Below are 16973 nucleotides of genomic sequence, written 5' to 3'. Positions count from 1 at the left end.
CACTTGGATTAAGAATCGTGAAAGAAAACTGTACACGTGGAAAAGAGCTGCAGACACCGAAAAACAGTTTTTAAAAAAGGTAAGACACATATCCAGAATAGGAATTTCAAACTAAAAAACATATCCGTGTGCATATTTAGACTTTCTACATAGTTTATTGGTTGGAATTGCAGTTAAAACCTGAATAAAATTCTAAAAAGTTAATAAATTAAAAAAAATGGGATATGGATAAGCAGCAAAAGCGAACACACACGTCGACAAAATGAGAAGGACAGAAAATGCAAAATGAAAACGAATGAGTAGATCGAGGAGAAGAACCAAAGCTATAGAACCACACATGGCTATGGGGAACGTAAATGTCACTTGTAGGACAATTAGAGAGACTTTTGTGGAAAATAGTAGAATCGATGTGATTATTAAGAGGACATATGGTACTCCAGTACTAGGTAAAGAAGAGAAAGCTAATAGATGGAAGGAATGTATCGAAGAGCTTAAGAAGGAAAATAATTTCAGACAATAATATTGAAAGAATATAGTGTTCATCTTTGGCATTGTAATGCGCAAGGTGCCTCAAATTCAGCTAAGCAAAAAGATCTGCGCATTTCGGACGTTTATTTACGTTTGTAAACCGACTTCCGACTTTTCGTTTGTACGAGACTGCAAGTGCCAGATGGGTCGATTAACAGTTACAGATTCTAATATTTTATTGCCTGTACAACTTTAATGTAGTCTTTCAATGATTGTGTCAAGACTCGTATATATTGTGATATATTGCGTATCTTCGAACATTTGGAAGCGCCACAGTAAATTCGTTTTATATCGTCAATTGGAAACTTAACTAGTGCATTTGAGAACGTTTGGCATCAGTACCCTCGCTTAAAAAGTTGCGAGCATTATGCATAATATATTCCATAGTAAACTGGCATATTAGATTTATAGTTTTTGTAGCACATACTGTAAGTAACATATCGTGTTGCATTTAGTTTCCACTTTCCACAAGAGTTATGTATTTATCGTAAATAAACGTTGTTTGTGATTTTGTTGGTGAACCAAACCTCACAAACTGCTGAAGGAATTAGTCAATTTTATCCCAACTCTCCTTGCTGTCACAATACACCTCTCTTTTTGCTGTTAATCGCTTCAGGTCATAAAGGCGACTGATAATGTGATCTCTCAAAATTTTTCGGTGCGATGCTATCGTTATATGTTCTTATTCTGTTACTTACCCTTTAAAACTTCCTTTTCTGCTGCTTTGTCAGAACGTTTCCGAGTGTTATTCCTCACTTTCGCTTTTTCCAAAATCATTTTCCATACAACTGACGTTAGAATTTCCGAACGTTGTTTAGGCCTTGCTTGATTCTAATGGTTTTCTTGTCATCGTAGATATTAGAGAAATGCGTAAAATTGAGGCCACCGCTCCGCTGCAACCAGATTCATCATCTGGGTTTGATCGGTCTTTTCTTTCAGCGGTCTATACATCCACAGGCGATTCATTCATTGGAATGAAATCCTCCTCTGAGAACCCTCTGGATTGACGGGAAGATTCATGTCTTTTTAAACAGACTGTACCGATAATAAGTTCAGAGTTATTACAGATGATGCAGTTGTTGTATTGAAGTACTGTATGAGAAAAGCTTCACAAATATTCAGCCAAATCGTGATAAGATGTCAAAGTGATGCAAAGAAATCGTCTTGGTTTCATTGTACCAAAGTATTAAATTATGTGTTTTAAACAACGAAGAGGTGTAGTCTCCTCTTGTTAAAATATAAATTACTTACATTTAAAATCTGTCAATTTACACAAATACGTGGGTGTAAAATTTGTAGGAATATAAAATGGAATAATCACATAGGCTCAGTAGTAGGCAAGTCGGATGACAGGCTTGGTTCATTGGTGGGATATTACTAGGTTTGTAATAAGCTAAAGGGCGTTAGAGAAGATAAAAAAAGCTGACGTTGTGCCGTCAAAGCTCTGCTGGATAAACTTAGAGGAATATTGTGAAGACTGTGAAGGACTGCTGCGAACTGAGCGTGGAGGTGGGCAGGGGTGGGGCTGGACCTACGCGTGCTTGTGGACGGCGAGATTCTGACTGCACCAAAAAACCTAAGTTGCATATATTCACTAGGAACACTAGAATCGCTTCCAGACTAGCTACAGAAGGTCCGAAACCGCAACAAAGAGATAAATTCGATAAAATTTGTACCATATTTATACAAAAAATATTATGAAGCTATTGACGTTTACATGTACAACAAACAGGAGAATCAAGAAATAATATTACTGAGTGCCAAAACGTACAGTTCCTCACAATTACAGGAAGAGCTTACCCTCTGTATGTGGTGGTGGTTAGGTCTTATGGGACCAAACTGCTGAGGGCATCGGTACCTAAGCTTACACACTATATAACCTAACTGAAACTGACTTGCGCTAAGGACGACACACACACCCATGGAGGACTTGAACTTCCGACCGGCACAAGACGCCGTAGACCAAGTGGCTACTCCGCTCGGCACTCTCTGCATGAATGTCAGGGACAGAGTTGTGTTATGCTCCACTAGGCAGCCCTGTAATAGAAGTATAAAGTATTTTCTTATTCTGTTCTGAAATAATGGCATTCACTTTTTATGTGTTGCAGTCTTTTCCTCAAATTATTCCCGAAAATTAAGAGTTTTTCAAGTGTGAAACATACGTAACACAGTCATGTAACCATCAACAAATATTAGATTGAAATTCAATTATTTAAATCGAGAAAATGTTGTCAATACTGCATTTAATAGTCAAGGTGTGACATTATCACTCTACTATATTTATATTACTGCTCTGCTACAAGTAAATAATCAGTAAATGAAATCAAATTAAGCAGGAGGAGTATTATCGAAAGGCGGTTACAGCGTAAATACATTTCTAAATAGATGCTATTGAAAACAAGGTAAAATTTCCACTTTAAAGACATGTATCTGAGTTAAAACACGAAAGAAACTCAGTTCATTTGTATGCATCCACGCTAAAAGACCTTAGTCTGTTTCGAGGGGCACGACGGACGAAATATGACTTAACTGTCCATATGTCATACGCAGGGTGTGTAAATAAAGATACAAGACTGGTCTCAGAACGCAAAATTTATTGAATACTTTCAGCGGACTAAAATTGTTCAAAATAAGTGCCTTGGCAATCCACAAACCGCTGGCAATGAGTTTCCACTGCTGGTAAGCTACCTGGGATGCTGTTCAGAACCCACGTCGAAGCATTTTGGACCGCTGCGATTGTGTCAAACTGCTTCCCTTTTAGGTCCATCTCCATCTTGGGGAACAAAAAGAAGTCGCTGGGGACAAGGTCGGGACTATAGGGTGGCTATGGCAGCGTTGCCACGTTAAGCCGGGGCAAAACGTCAGTGACTGTAAACCGTCGCACTGTCATGGTGGATCACCCACTCATCTTTCTTCTCCCAGTGACTTCGACCCCTCAACTCGCTTTATCTGCAAACATTCTGACGCTTTTGATAACATTATGGGAGTGACAGTGACCAATGTGTTACACTACTCCACCAGAAAGAGGTTCCTACTCAATGGTCTGAAGATGACCGCAGTAGTGGTCGAAACTGGTCACCTTAATAAATAAATCGTGGACTGTTTTTAATAGTAAATAATCTGATGCTGATTGGCCAGAATTTCGTCAGTTCTACTCACTGAAGGTCTTCCAGAGCGTTTATCGTCCTCCAACTCTTCACAGCTATCTTTGAATCACTTGTGCCACATGAAAACCATCACACCTTACATGGCATATTCTTTACAGGCCACTTGAATCATTTTGAACGTTTCTGTACCGGTCTTGTTCAGTTTTACACCAAGTTTGATCGAACACCGATGCTCCAAGAGGCTATGCATCTGGTACGCTCCGATTTCTCGACAACGTTTCGAAACACTTTCCCTGCACTCGCGAAGTTTTTACTCCAGCGTTTCGTTGGTGAATGCCAATGATCCGGCTCGCTTAGTCAACACTCCCCACGACCTGCTGGAGGTGGTGAGACCGGTACTCGCACGCACCGCTACTCAGTAAAAAATCAGTGTTGAAACTTCATTTACATACCCTGTCGATGGTGCTAAAATATGTAGACTTTAACTCTTCATTAAATCTGTATCCAAAGAACTAGTATTAAACTCCAAATAGTTCTAGTATATTATACAGTACTTAAATGTGTAGAATGCGAAATATTTACCAATGATGCACAAAACAAAACCTCATTTCGAACAACAACACTAGAAAATGGAAGAAACTACTTTTGGCGGCCTTTTGTGTGCATTCCTTCATGTGGTTCTGAAATCGATCCGTATAGGGAAGTACCGACCAGGAAACGAGATGTGTTGCCGGGTATACTACCCTCGAAGTTGTAATATTTTTATTTTAGTCTTTACGTTGTATTACAAAAGCCTAAATTAATATTTTATTGCTTGCTATAAATATGTACCGCATTCGAGGATTACCATCTCTGAATGTGCATTCGGAATTCCAGGTTAGTTTCATTTGAAATTAATACCATAGCAGCTGAATGGTACGAGTCGAATACTCCGGTGAGTTCTCAATACAGGAAGACGTACAATAAAATATTTCCCCTCTCACATCCTCCAACTCTTAACACGACAGTAACCGCGATACTTGTTTCTCTTCGTCTGCCCCTGAGGTAAGCGGCTCACTTCACTTAAATCACGGTCTTCAGCAATTTCAATTAAGATTAAGAAAATCTTAAAATATCAATGTCTCTGTAAGCACTTTTAGCTACGTGGATTTCTAGCAATTTTTAGGTTTTGCTGGAACCACACGGGTTCCTACCAAGCAATTTTGTCTAAAACTGACATTTTGAGCCCGTGGCTGTGTACAAAATATAGCTTGACTCTTACACAGAAGATTACAGCAACCAGTCACTTTTTACAATGCTATTTATTTAATTAAACAGCGCCGTTAACGGTTTCGAAACAATAGGTTCATCTTCAGACGACTAGTTCACGTTCTACATTGTTTTTCGTGTTTTGTCTCTCCACATGTGAGACTTCCTTGGGGTGGTAGTGCCAATGAAGAATCCGCGCCTTTCCTTTCCGTTGTTTATCATCTTGCAGCAGTGAAAATTATGTAACGCACTTTTTTGTGTGTATATATGCACATAAAGTAGATGCTGCAAGGTGATAAACAACCTGTACTGGAACGTAATGGCGCGGATTCTTCATTGGCACCACCACCCTAAGGAAGTTTCATCGTGTGGGGAAACAAAACACGAAAAAAATGGTTCAAATGGCTCTCAGGAGTATGGGACTTAACATCTTCGGTCATCAGTCCCCTATAACTTACAACTACTTAATCCTAACTAACCTAAGGACATCACACACATCCATGCCCGGGGCAGGATTCGAACCTACGACCCCAGCAGTCCCGCTGTTCCGGAGTGCAGCGCCTAGACCCGCATGGCCACCGCGGCCGGCAAAACACGAAAAGTAGTGTAAGACGTGAACTAGCAGTCTGAAGATGAACCTATCTGTTCGAAACAGATAAAGGCGTTATTTAAATCAATAAATAGCATTGTAAAAAGTGGCTGGTTGCTCTAACCTGTGTAAGAGCCAACTTGTATTTCCTACCAAACAGTTTTCCACCATTGTTTTTTTCCGATTAGATCCTCGCGCACAGCTGACTTACGCCAGTTGTTAACCAACAAATGATGTGTTGAAACTGTCAGACACGGTCCTCGCCGACAGTCGTCCCTTCCATACAGTTTCGTAAGGCTAAACTGCCTGAGTCTCTTGCACTGTGTGTAGTGGAATGAACGAGAAAAGAAAATGTGATGTCGTTTCAAAATTTCAAAAAGCAGATCATGGCTGAACAGCAACATTCTTGATCACCTGACGGAACAGATTAGAAAACTAAGCAACGAATGCATGTTTGTAGGGAAAGGGATTAAGAGAGCTCGAAGACTCCATTCTGCAAAGCAAGAAGGAAAGGTATTAGCATTGGGCATTAGTTCGGAAATTCAAATGAGTGAAAAAATTTTGCAGTTAACTGAAGGTGATGGTGGAAGGTGAGGTGGAAATATAAGAACTGGGATTAACGGAGGAATACAGAGAGAGTGAAGATGTCCGAGTGTTTTGCTGTATGTGTTCTGCAGTGGCACATCTTCCATAAAACAGTGTTGACGAAGCGTTGCTGGTAATAATTAAGGAAATTCCTGTAGATAAAAGCTGATGAAATTTACAGAGTGTATGGTAAATTAATGAATGGAAAATCCTAGCATACAAATTGAAATGTCGGAAACTTTTAACCAGCAGCATAGGGCCACAAATGCTGTCCCTGGTTGACATAGGACACTAAACGCCTCAGTAAATCGAAAACATTAGTGAATATACTTTCTGATAAATAAGCAGAAGGAGGGAGCAGTAAGCGGCAAATTTTAAATTATGAAAATATGTCATTGCTTTAAGTTTTCAAAAAAGAAAAGGAAAGAAAAAGAAAACGTGCAGAGATCTTGACAAATGAGAAAGGACATACAAGAATTTATAAGGATTCGGAGTGACTTACAATAATGCTGAAATTCTCAGGCTTTCTTGCAAAAAATTGAGATAGAAATTAAAATTCACAAGAAGTTGAATCATTTGCTGCAGTAATGTTGTGGGAAAAGAAGCTAAAAATAAAAAATTAAAAGATTCCCTTGAAACATGCCCATGTACTATCTGCATACCTAGTCCTAAGCCTTGCTAAAATCTGACAGTATATGTCATTCCAAAACGGTGAAAAGTCTCTGTTGGATTTCTTTCATGTTAATTTTTTAAAACTGTTGTCATTTACGGCATACATTCCACCTACATCCGCTTTCTTTTATATACTGTATATGATAAGATGCTGCCATACCCTTCCCTTCTGTGTGAAAAGGTGAATGAGCAACTGTATTTCTAGTTGCACGCTTGATGGTAGGACCAATGTCGGAACAGGTAGCTACGCTTTCTAAAAGCAAAGAGGTTTCTGTTCTTAGTGTGGTCCTGTCCCTCCCTTGTCATGTTGGTATAGGAAGCTGCCTCTCTGGTCACTTCAGTTTCGTATCTGGAAGCACCCTTGGTACGAGACCACGGCAGTCTGTCCGCGGCGAGCGTCTGAAGTGGTAAGATCTCCAGCTAAGCTCATCTCTGCTAAGTCCGTAGGAAAATAGATTTCTTAAGTTCAGCATAACTGAAAATTTAGTCACCTTTATTTCAGGTTTAGATCTAAAACATCTAATGTTGTCTTATATTGCAATGCAGTGTAATTCGAGTGTGAAGTTCAGAATATCTTCCAGTAGTTGCTTTGTCACTACTTTGTGAGTAAAGTGGAACCACGTGTGGATGATCTGTAACTCTAACTAAGATCATCAATCTTAAATGCGAATGTGCGTGAGATTATAACGTCTCGTCTTGACAATATTTTTCAATATAGCAACTTTTCTTTATGTTCAACCCACGTGGGGTGTACTTTGTGAGAGCAGTACCACGTGCTTATACAATTGTTTGACCCATCAGATTAATAGTATGACGATAGTAACGAGTTCAAGATTTTTCTTTTGTAATTTGTGTTTCGATGTAATTTATTTTAACTATCAAAATTATTGTGGATTTACACTCTTTGTGTAAATCAAGTTGACCACGTGAAGCATGTAGTGTAATCATCAAAGTAGCCCTCAGCTATTCTTTTCGGGAAGATTTCACAGAGAGTTAGTATGAATTTATTATACCAGTGAGTGGTAATTTCATGACGGACGGGATTGCTCTACGAACGTAACTTCTTTGGGTGAAAATTGAATCGGTTGGTTGTGGTTAATTTCCTCTTGCATATGTTTCAACGTTCTTCTTGTGTTATTTTATGAATGCATTGTTGTATGCAGTCTCCCAATCTTGGCTCCATAGTTGATGTTCCGTAAGATTACAAACTCACATTTTCACAATCCTAAAAAAGGCACCAGTTTAGTTATGTATAAAGTTGAATATGCTGAAATTTTAACGGAAAAATGATCAATGTTAAAATAAATGTCCAAATATAAACTGATATATATATATATGTATCACCTGTTATCGTAAGATGACTACTAAAAGATTATAATTAATGTTAGTGTGGTTGGGAATTTGGTAAGCTAGACTGGAAACCTGGTGAAACAGTTGCTCAGTATTGCAAGGTTAACTTCCTCAGATAGCTCACAGCTTTTAAACCGCTTTTATTGTCCTGAATATCAGCACCGCTTTCAGAACAAATTAATGTATCAACATTACAACGATCAGTAGAGCCTTCCCCACTGTTGCAAATTCCTTTGACTGTCGGAAAACTCACGGCTACGGTATCTGTGGTCGGAAACACTACGCTGACGTCTCGGGTCGCAAAGCCCACAGTCACGAAGCCCACGATACCGTATTTTTGTAATTATTGAGCAGGAAAAGTGCAAGTACACTCTTAAGACGCTTTTAACGTTAGTGGAGGATTTTTTATTCGTCTGTTGTTTACTATTTGTCCGGGGCGCACGAGCAGTTGAATCGGCTCGTATGCGGCCTGTGGGTCGCAGTTTGACTACCATTGCTTTAGATCGAGGTAGATGGTCACGGCACAGAGTTGAGGAAGGAGCAAGCAAAGTAGCTTGAAGGATCTTTCGCTGTCCGTGTGTATAAGTCACAGTGTGGTGTGTAGTTTGTTTGGACATACAAGGAAACGTCACCGAATTGACCTCATATTTTAAAGAGAAGAAAGCATCCTAGTACGGTATCAGTCCCATCAACAGATCCCGCGCGAAAATGTGGTCCGTAATTATGAAAGTAAGTATAGGTTTCAAACTTTTGCGAGAACCATTTGTTAGTCACTCTCTCCACCCCACTGCAACCGCTATGTGATCAAAAGTATCTCGACACCTGGCTGAAAATGATTTACAAGTTCGTGGCGCCCATTGTCGGTAAAGCTGGAATTCAATATGTTGTCGACCCACCCTCAGCCTCGATGACAGATTCACTGACATACGTTCAGTCAGGTGCTGGAAGGTTTCTTGGGGAATGACACCCCATTCGTCACGGAATGCCGCACTGAGGAGAGGTATCGCTGTCGATCGGTGAAGCCTGGCACGAAGTCAGCTATCCAAAACATCCCAAAGGTGTTCCATATATTCAGGTCAGGACTGTATGCTGACCAATCCATTACAGGGATGTTAGTGGAAAGACTCCGCCAAAGGCCGCCCGTTGTGAACAGGTGCTCGATCACGTTGAAAGATGAAATCGCCATCCCCGAATTGCTCTTCAACAGTGGGAAGCAAGAAGGTGCTTAAAAAATCAATGTAGGCCTGTTCTGAGGTAGTGCCACTCAAAAGCAACAAGGAGTGCAAGCCCCCTCCGTGAAACACACGACCACACTACAACACGACCGCCTCCGAATTTTACTGTTGGCACTACACACGCTGGCAGATTACGTTCACCTGGCATTAGGCATACCCACACCCTGCCATCGGATCGCCACATTGTATACCGTGATTCGTCTCTCCACGCAACGTTTTTCCACTGTCCAATAGTCCAATGTTTACGCTCCTCACACCAAACGAGGCGTCGTTTGGCATTTACCGGCGTGATGTGCGGCTTCTGAGCAGCCGCTCGACCATGAAGTACAAGTTTTGTCACCTCCTGCCTAATTGTCATAGTACTTGAAGTGGAGCCTGATGCAGTTTGGAATTCCTGTGTAATGGTGTGGATAGATGTGTGCCTATTAATATTACGACCCTCTACAGCTGTCTGCGGTCTGTGTGTCAACAGACGAGGTCGGTCTGTACGCTTTAGTGCTGTACGTGTCCCTTCACGTTTCCGCTTCACTATCACATCGGAAACATTGGACCTAGGGATGTTTAGAGGTGTGGAAATATCGCCTACAGACGTATGACACAAGTGACACCCAATCACCTGACCACGTTCGATGTCCGTGAGTTCCGCAGAGCGCCCCATTCTGCTCTCTCACGATGTGTAATGATTACTGAGGTCGTTGATACGGAATATCTGGCAGTAGGTGGCAGCACAATGGACCTAATATGAAAACGTATGTTTTTGGGGTTGTGCGGATGCTTCTGTCTCATAGTGTACTTCACAGTGGAGCAACAGGTTTATGAAATATCATCTATGACGTTTTAGGCGATTTTCCACATCCAACTGGGCGGATACTGTGCTGGTAGCTACTTTCGTTTTCAGTTTCACACTCTGCAAACATATGGCAATCGTTCGCACACTTTCACTATCTGTATACGAACACAGGTGGGATACGCCAATTCCGGTTCGGTTGGGAATGTGAGGTGACAGAAACGGCTTTTGACCACCCTCTACCACTAACAGCGTCAAATCCAGAAATTAACGTGCAGACTGCGTAAGAATGCCGGATAACATTCAGGAAAAGGAAGGTGACAGGAAGTGTTTTAAACAGAGAGATACTGAATGCGCTAAGAAACCGTTTAGGGGAGAATTGTAAAGCAGTTTGCTAGGTCCAGAATACTAAGAAACAGCAAGGAAACTTCCCGTTCTCAACAAGTCTAATTCACCCTTAACTTGGTCAAAAGCTGCTGCACACTTCAATCACCCGCTGAAGGTAAATAAACGTCTGACGTTCCGTAACTTTGAAACTGAGATAGTATTTTGGGGGGAGAGGGTGGAGGGAAGTAAAACACTTACTTGTTATATGGCCTATTTCATTGTTCACTGTTGCTTAGAAACAGATTCATTTTCAACGTTTAGAAGATATAAATAAGACTTTGCTCTCTCACGTTCTGAGGGAACTCATACCAAAACTGTCTTTCTGCTACGGAAAAAATAAATTAGAAATAGGGACTGCTGTGTCTGAGTACTCGTAGGACAGAAAGGAATGTTGTCCGTTGGTAGCGAATGTTTCTGTGACGTTTTGCGTCTAAAGGAAATAAAGTCGAGGAAATGATCGACATCCTCGGCATTTTTCTTATTTACATTGTCTCAACGCGAGGCATAAAATAGTAGCCACACAACTGTCGTAAAGTCATGTTTGTAAACCAGGTGCATACGAATCCCTGCAAGTACAATCACGGTCTCGTAGGCAATCGTAAACATTTTTGCTTGAAAGCATAGACAGTCTTGTCTCACTGTGGGATAAATGTATTAACATTTTTTGGCGAATTAATTTCGAATAATTACCTTTAATAATTACTTTTAAATAATAAACAGTTTATTTGCTATTTTCCATCTATCTCGTTTTCTTTTGCCTGTTCCTTGTAACTATCACGGGAGTAGGATTAAAGATTCATTTCCCATTGTAAATAACTTTTAAGACGCTTTCACCCAAGAGTACTCTTCCCGTAATAATTTCTTAACGAAGTGGCCCAAAAACTGCATCCTCATTACAGCCATAAAGCCTTGCTACTCACGTAGTCAACAATCCATCGACGTCTACTCTGATATACGTGCGCTTTTCTCGCAGTCACATGGCATTGAACCTCTTTCACAGGTAACTTCAGACACTCCGCTACCATAGACCGTAGGTAATACAGACTGCACGTGGTTTCATTACGCCGAAACCAACGTGTAAGTGACGTGACTCGGGGCAGGAAGCCGAGTTTCTGTTATTACGCACTGTGCGGAGTGTAGTTGGTAGTTGCAGTTTTTTTCTTGTTTAGCTGGAATGAAGCACTGATTTTTACAATAAAATAGTTTGCCTTGTTCTGTTACGCATGTAGCAGTGCAGTCAGCCTGATTCTCCGGAATTCCTAACATTAGTGTGATGGGTATCGTTTTTACATGTGGCCAGGTGAAACGTACTGACAGTTCTGTCTGAAAGCGACAGAATTACAGTTCTTCACTGAATACCTGTTTTTAGTGAACTATAAGTCTTTTAGTCCATCGCTTCCACAAGAGTGGAAGACAAAATATCAGTCTGGCGGGCAACATTACTTTTCTGGCGATTCCTCAACAAAACGTGTGAAATTTTTTATGATGATTTTACAATAAATGAAATCCATTTATAATCATGATGCCCGGTTTTTATGCAAATATATATTTTACGTATTTTATCGCTTATGGTGGCCGTATGTGAAGTGAGTAAAAGACTGCCAGTTTACGTCAAAACGATCTGCTGAGGAGACTTTAATGGTTCACTCACCAAGAACAGGTGGTATAGGTAGTTGTGTATGACACTGTCAGAAGCAGATCTGCAGCGAGAAAGGCTTTCGTACTGGCATATAAACTCAGTCAAGACCTGCTGCAAGCGTTTTTCAATGCTGTGATTAGTCCTGGAGGAGCAGAATACGTCCAACAGTCAGAAGCTACTTCCAAGAGGTTTTCCGCACACATCCTGATTGGTGCAACTACTAGTGCTAATTTCTCTGCCATTGTAGTAAATAACGACTACGATTACATACATCATCCATGTTTTGTGTTTATCTAGGAAACTGAACAAAAACTGGAGTGATATGTTTGGCAAATTTCACCATGTTCTGGAGCTTCTAGTACTGATATCTTGAAAAGAAAAACAGAGTTGGCTGGTCTATTATATATATTGATAATGTTTATCTGTGCCAAATGGGCAAGAAACTATGAAGCAAATGTCCATTTTGAATGTGAGAAATCGTTTTAAGAAATTAGTTGCCTCAGCTTTGCAGGACATAAGGAATGATGTTTTCCTTCAGATGAGTAACAATGTTTCAAACAGTCGTCCTATAGATAACCGCATTCATGAACTGAGAAAAAGCCGTACTCATTAAGTATTGCAAAATAAGCTTATGATGCAGCAAGAAGCTACACCATGCTCTGATTAGAAGTGTCCACACAAAAATAGTTTTGTTTAATGATCAATGATTTTGCGATTGTTTTGAAAATAGAATTACGTAGATGTGTGGTAGCACCTAGAGATCAAGAATTTCTCACTTGTCAGAAGTAGAATTTAAGGAAAATAAAGGGGAATTTTATGAAATGGCACTCAATTTCATTAATTTATTTCGCACAAACAAACATAAAAACTACATTTCAGCTGTAGGTGACATGACAAAATATTTCGCATGTAGCGTGTAGGAATTGTCATTTTATCTTTTACCCCCGTGAAAGCGGTGAACTAATAAATTTTCATTTTAACAAAAACAGGTATTCACTAAAGAAATGTAATTCAGCTGCGGTCTCTGGTACTCCACAGGTTTTGCATCACGCACGCTACATCTTTACTTTTATACTATGCAAGATGCCTGATATTTTCATCGTATCGACGTACAACATTTGCAAAATAGTTTTCAATCACTTACAAGAAAGCTTTTTCAACGTATTATAGTTGTCAATTTTATTACCGGGAACGATTGTGCATACTGGTTTTGTTGTGTGCCAGCTTTCAAGGCAAGTACTGCAATTTACCGTGCGTATACGTGGCCTCTGTCTGGAAGTGTTGTCTGATGAAGGAGGCGGTCTTACTAGAACTAACTGAAGGCAATAAGAACCGTTCTTCCACTGGAAACTTGAACTGTTGTTTTTTTGTGTGTGTCCTCCTGTTGCCTGACTTCAGACCGTTACCGCATTTTGCCTACGGAGAAGACAATAGGCGGGGATTCCTAGATAACGGAGACTCTGTACTGCCTTGACTGGGTGCTCGTTTTGCAGTCTAGTGGTCTGGAGTCTTATGAAAGTTATTCGGTTTCGCAGGGCACCTGGGCTTCATATAGGAGTGGTGATATTCTTAACCATGGATCGCGGGTCAAAGGGACGGTTAGACCCTTTTGTAGACATTTAACACTGCAGCAGTGTGGAGGTTGAATCCCTGTCCGCCCCGCGCCACAGACGGAAGGAACTTTTCAATATTTCCAAAGTGTTTTCATCGACATATAAATAAGTGCGACTTCGGCTTAGTTTTGTGCAATTATGGACTGCACTTCTCAATACTGGGCATGAACGTAACGTCAAGTAACGCTACTTACAAATCTTTTTGTTCAGTTTCACACACATGCTCATTTTTCTTTCTGTTCTTTCATTTTATCGACACATGATTTTTAGAACTTCAACAGAAACGCAGCAGCAAGGTAGATATGAAATGTAAATGAAATGTAAATTAACTGTGATGACTGACCCACAGAGACCAAAATGCGCAGTGTATCATAGAGAAGCGCAAATGTTTGCGATTTAAAGTGTTATATTTTACACTTTACGTATATCGTAACTAACAACATTATTTTTATATTAAAATGGCTATCAGAAGCCGCTATTGAAATAATTGAGGGAGACAATGAATTATCATTACCTAGTCACTGTTAGGAAATTTTTCTTGATCCATCCAGAGTCGAATAATTTTAGTTGTGTTAATGGTCGTGACTTTCAACAAGAAAATGAAGACCACGTTCAGGTGGGCTCAAAAGAAATAAATGTAAATGTGGCTTTGGTGCGCTAAATAAAATCAAAACAAAGCTTCCGAGGAGTCAGAAAAACATAGGTCACAAGCAGCGTGTATCATTAGATTGAACTTACATGAACGAGATGTGGACATTCGATACGAAAATCCTTTAAAATTTTCTGTTCCCTAACGAGTAATTAGAGATGCATGTTTTGGATTACCCGGAGGGAGAGGAAAACAACAAAAGTTTGGGGAACAGAGTAGAGTGCGAGATGTAATTATGAATGCAACGGAAACGAAATTCAGCCAAGCTAACAGACAGGCAGATGCACCAAGACAACACTCTGCTGGTTTCCAAGCAACAAGAAGAGACCAAGGCGATGAGGCCGTGGAAGCTGAGTGTGTCAGGTTAGAAGTAATGCAAGAGAAACTGAAGTCTAGAGGAAGTAGTAGATAATAGCACATTCCCGTTGGTGATTTCAGTAGTGAAACAATTTACTTTTTACGTAGTACGGCATTCGTTTCTTTCATATCCGATCTCGGCAGCTGCCCCTGTCGGAGGTTCGAGTCCTTCCTCGGTTATGGGTGTGTGTGTGTCGTGCTTAGTGTAAGTTAGTTTAAGTTAGATTAAGCAGCGTGTAAGCTTAGGGATCGATGACCTCAGCAGTCTGGTCCCTTAAAGCCTTACCACAAATTTCCAATTTCATATCCGAATTTTGCTTATATGTTGTCATATATCACACCTAAAATTGTCTAACATATATTGTCTAGGACCTAACATTTGTAACAGCTAGCGGCACACTAGTAAATACACAGCCGATTTATATTAACCTTCTCAGTACCAGGGAGGAGGGGTACTCTACACCCGCCTTCTGAAGCCATTGTAATCTAGTCAGGTAATTAAAAATAGTTATTGTTTTTAATTCAGTCTTCTATCAGATTCCATAGCTGCTTTAAATTTTTCTATTAATCTAAACCGAAAAATGTAAGTTTTAGTAGTAGATGTGATGAGGATGTTGTATTTAATATTTTCACGTGCAGGACCATATGACTATCTTTACACATGAATATCTCTTTAGAGAGGATGTTGTGTCTAAAGGTCAACCACAGTAAGGAAATTTGCGTTTTTGGAAATATTTTTTGTGCTGGTCATAAGGTACACCCCTCCCTTCCCCACTCCCACAGTAGTACACGTTATTAGCGCATTGGTATGTCTCAGAGTGTGCTTAAAAATATTTTCAGGTTCTGGACCACAATCGCATACCAGTATCTCTGTAAAAGGGATGTTATTAATGTAAGGTAACAACAGTTAACAATTATATTTTTATGGTGAGCATAGGTAATACACGTTACTGAAAATGCCTTGGTATTTCAAGGTTTAATACATTGAAAAAGGGTTTTCAGTTCTTAATAACTGTATGAAAATCAACAAATCACCTTAAATGACTTTGTGATGGAGGAGACTGCCTGACAAAGAAGTGAAACACACAGAAGGAAACCAGGAGAGCATACGCAACTTCACATGTTACCAGGAGAGGATATGAAACTTGACACGTTCAGAGGATATGTGATATTATCAGTGATTACAAAATAAAATTAAATTTATAAAAGTTGCAAAATGTACCCACTTCTCAGTATGGCATAGCAACCCCTCTGGCCAGGATAAAGCAGTGATTCGGAAGTGAACGGTGTCACAAAGCCGACGTATCCAATCCTGTTGCAAGCTGGCCCACTACTATTGTCAGTGGTCCTTCATATCCTAGATACTGGAAGTGGGACGGAATTGACGTCCCACATGTTTGGGGGAGACAGATCTGGGTATTTTTATGTCCACGAAAGTACTCAACATCGTGCAGATAGTTCATAGACACACATTCCACGTGTCCTCGCACCACGATAATGTCACATGAGAAATAACACATGAGAATTCAAGATGCCTGTGACATACAATTTAATAATTAGATTTTCCTCAGTGACTTCCAGCCGTCAGCTGGAGTCATGGCCCACAGACTATGACGCCAGAATTAACAAGTGGTACCTCCGCACAGCACTAGAAGAATGGGATATCTTACCATTTCACCGCTATATTGGACGATGGTAGTCATTCGAGGAAAGGCAGAACTGCGGTTCATCGCTGGACTCTGTGTGAGTCCACTCATCAGTGGACCACACGTCCTGGTCACGGCACCGCTCCACACTCAGCTGCTTGTGATGTAAACAGCAGCCTAAGTACCGGACGGTAACTTCCTAATATGACACCTGCTAGACCACGACCAATGGTGTGGCATGACACAGAATGTTGCAACCAGTTCATTTCCTGTTCCTGGATGGCGGGTGCAGAGATGAAGTGTTTACGATGTGCTTTTTGTACAGCGTAGCTATCCCCCCTTGTGAGTCAGGCGCAGTCGATTTGAACCTTGATGTAGAGTATGCCTACGCTCAAAAAGACGTTCCAATGTGTGTGAAATCTTATGGGACTTAACTGCTAAGGTCATCAGTCCCTAAGCTTACACACTACTTAACCTAAATTATCCTAAGGACAAACACACACACCCATGCCCGAGGGAGGACTCGAACCTCCACCGGCCTACGCTCACGTTTCTATACTGTCAAGCATCGAGCCAGTCAC

Source organism: Schistocerca gregaria, chromosome 7 (assembly GCF_023897955.1).
Source record: "Schistocerca gregaria isolate iqSchGreg1 chromosome 7, iqSchGreg1.2, whole genome shotgun sequence".
NCBI lineage: Eukaryota > Metazoa > Arthropoda > Insecta > Orthoptera > Acrididae > Schistocerca > Schistocerca gregaria.
The sequence above is the reverse complement of the archived record's forward strand: the minus strand, read 5'-3'. Positions refer to the sequence as shown.